The sequence below is a fragment of the Impatiens glandulifera genome, chromosome 1 (genome assembly GCF_907164915.1).
Source record: "Impatiens glandulifera chromosome 1, dImpGla2.1, whole genome shotgun sequence".
In the NCBI taxonomy this organism is placed as follows: domain Eukaryota; kingdom Viridiplantae; phylum Streptophyta; class Magnoliopsida; order Ericales; family Balsaminaceae; genus Impatiens; species Impatiens glandulifera.
Genome location: NC_061862.1, coordinates 149,824,679 through 149,828,043, shown reverse-complemented (window position 1 = coordinate 149,828,043; position 3,365 = coordinate 149,824,679). Strand labels below are relative to the sequence as shown.

At 33.4% G+C, this 3,365-nt stretch overlaps 2 pseudogenes; both read right to left on the bottom strand.

Moving 5' to 3' along the window:
- Positions 1-555: 555 nt before the first annotated feature.
- Positions 556-2,267, bottom strand: LOC124910630 (annotated as a pseudogene).
- Positions 2,268-2,498: 231 nt separating this feature from the next.
- Positions 2,499-3,146, bottom strand: LOC124910619 (annotated as a pseudogene).
- Positions 3,147-3,365: the final 219 nt, after the last annotated feature.

Genomic DNA, 3,365 nt, shown 5'->3' with positions numbered 1-3,365 from the left:
TAAATAAATATTTCCTGAAAATAACTTAACTACTTTCTATCACACTTTCATTCAGATCCTTTGGCGACTTGAGATCCTTGACGATTTGAGATCCTTTGGCGATTTGAGATCTTCATTGAGTGTTGGTATAATTGCTTCAGCTTCTATTAATAGAACAATTCCCTCAATTTTCTTATCAACTTCTATTAATGAAGTTATGAAAACATATTAGACAAAATTACTCAATACCATTAATGCTAAGATAACTGCAAATTTTTACCTCACTTTGCAGTCTGGCATTATCACTTGCAAAACCTCCATTTATTCACCCTAATTAAATATAGAACATAAATTAGAAAGCAAAAGAATCCAGATAATTGAAAACAAGAAAATAGTCATAGTTAATGTCATGTTTGGTTCTACTTTCGTATTTTATCACAAGTAACGAAATAATTTATTTTCAAAGAAAGAAAAAGGAGTATGACTAAGACATGCACTACAAACATGAAGAAACATTTTCTCCTAAAACACATGATGCAGGCATGTAGAATAATAAATCAGAATAAATGAGGTTTACTAACTAGTCTTCTTGGAGAAGGTATAGCCTTTTTCCCTAACATAAGTACGAGGATTAGGCGCTAGATGGTTTCTTAAATACGTTGTTTGTCCCTGCAAAGATCGTACACAATCAAATATTAGGGCCCATCATAATTCACTTCATTATCAACCAAACTATCAAAAAATTATCCTTCATATAATATCAAACAAACTCTAGATGTCTAATATAAAACTTAAAATAACTAACATTAAGAAAGTGTTTCTTCAAAATGGTAAAAATGGTCATCTTTGTCCGTCTCCTAAAACAAAGTGAGAAAGTGAACTAACCTTTGTGATCACACAAACATCAACATTGCTTCCAATGCCCAAGTCATTGAATATATTAGAGCAAATAGCCTTAGTTACCAACTTGACCCCATCCTCCTTCTGAGGACCGAAGGCCATAATCAGGAAAAATAATTCAAATGACTATTTTTTTAATAAGCGATAACAGAATCTTACTTATAGTAAGACCTTCACAATATTTCGTTCAAATATCGCCATAGCAGCAAGTGAACCAGAACTCATCGTAGCAAATGGAAGAGTATTGGTTGATCTATGGGGATAAATCTGCAAACCCATTATTGCATAAAAATAACATTTTCTTATATAATTCATAGGTTACACAAGGAAAGCCCACCCGTTCAGTTGCTGAAAGAGATAAGCTTGAAAAAAAGAAATGCTAGTACGTCGTGGACCACCACCCCACTGAACATCAAGAAAAACTCGCCCAAGAGGTGGTTCAGGCCAATTCACTAAAATTACCTGACTGGTAGTAGCTCTTCTCTTATTTCTTTCCTCGCTTGACCTGCACTTCCTTTGCCCATGAGGTTGTGCATTCTCGCTTTCAACATTCAGTGTCTTCTTTTTATATTCTTAAGTCTTTGTTTATGGGGAGTCACTGAGATCTTTTCTAAAAGAGAAAGTTGTGCCGAGTCAAATCTGCTCCGTTTTTTTCCGTTGCGTTGAGTTCACTCGCTGAGTCTTTTTGCATCCAGTTCTGTAGATATAACTCACAATGTGTAAATGTGGACCAGTAATAACAACTCCACCAAGAACCAAAGAAGTAGAGAGATATCCCTGGTAACTAAATAATCATCAAATCTAAGTTTATAAACTAATCTAAACAAAAAACATTCAAATAACAAGATAATATTAATACCCGAAAAGACGAGTTTTCAACCATGTAAGAGCAGTCACCACTCTCGAATTACGACCAGTATGGAATCGATGTAAATTCAACTCTGAACTAACCATATCTAAAAAGACAATAGAAACGACAAAAGACGTTTAACATTTTGTAAATCGATGCTATCATAATAACATATAGAAAACTATAACATCACCTGTAACAGCCTCGGTATCAGCCACAATACCAGCTCCACAACAATAGATTTTAGGAGCCACGTAATGAATTTTCTCACAATTTTTATCAACCACAATTGGTCCTTCAGTAGCTCAGGTATTAGATCCAAGAATAACACCATCCTAAAAATCAATTCAGAAATGATAATTAATGCTTGTTCAATAGAGAGAAGTCAGAGAATCGTGAAGAAAACAAGTTACCTAGAAGATTAAGCCAACAATGGTAGTTCAAGTCTTAAGGAAAGACAAAGATTTCAGTTCTTTGTTCAATAGCATTTCATTTCACCGACATAGGTCGAGATTAAATACACCTTTAGGAGGAACATCAATAGCAGTTGACATATTCGGTTCAAAAAACACTTAATTATCACAAATCATGAGAAGAATTTATCATTTGATTTTAACCTATGGTATATACATTTCTAATTCATATAAGATCGAGAAATTGAGATCGGAAATGGATAAAGCTCGAATCGACTTAATATAAATGATAATACATAGATAAATGCAGATCTATAGTTAGAAATTTTATGAAATGAAGGGAGAATTCTTACAAATCACGAAATGGGAAGAACATAGAGTGATGAAGATCTTTTATTCATACCGATGAAGAACAGTATTGCCCCAAACAATGCCAGACTCTAAACAAAAAAATGGCCATCAATTATGGTCCTTATCTTGAATCTTAAAGAGAAAATGGACTCTTATTTGTACCTGTGTAAACTTAACAAAAAGTTGCCCATATTTTTTCTGTCATCATCATCGTAGTTGGAGAAGTCGTACAAGATTGGAGTGGCTATCAATTTTTAAAGAAGCTGAAACAAAACTAAACTGTGAGATGAATTCAATATCAAATTCTGATAAAAAAAGAAAAAGATTATACCCACTACATACCAGCAAATAGGCTCCAATTGAACTCCCAAAGATGAAAAGAAAGCTTCCTAATCCCTTCATAACAATTGAAGCTACAATTAAATGTTTGATCTGTCAAAGAAAAGAACAATCATATCAGAAAATAATTACGTTTTTCTTTTCAAAACCATCTTATATCAGACTAACTAGTTGATTATTACTTCAACATCTGACACTTTCAAACCAATATGATCAGTCGCATGCTTCAAGAAGATGTTGAACTTCGGTTTCAGGGTCTTGGCCGCTAGTCCACCATCAACCCTAAATTCACTAAACCCTTGAGAGCCAACATTAATGGTTTATTAGAAGGATCTTATCATCATTATCTTCCATTTGCTTACAGGGAAAGATGAATACTAATATATTAACAAATATAAAAGGCTACCATTTTCCTTTTGTTGCCTTCAGAATCAACAACTTATAAAAACTTAGATAAGAAAATCTACAAAGCTGTGTTACAAATATACTAAAGAAGATCAGATAAACCTAGGTCGTGACCTTCATAGCCATGA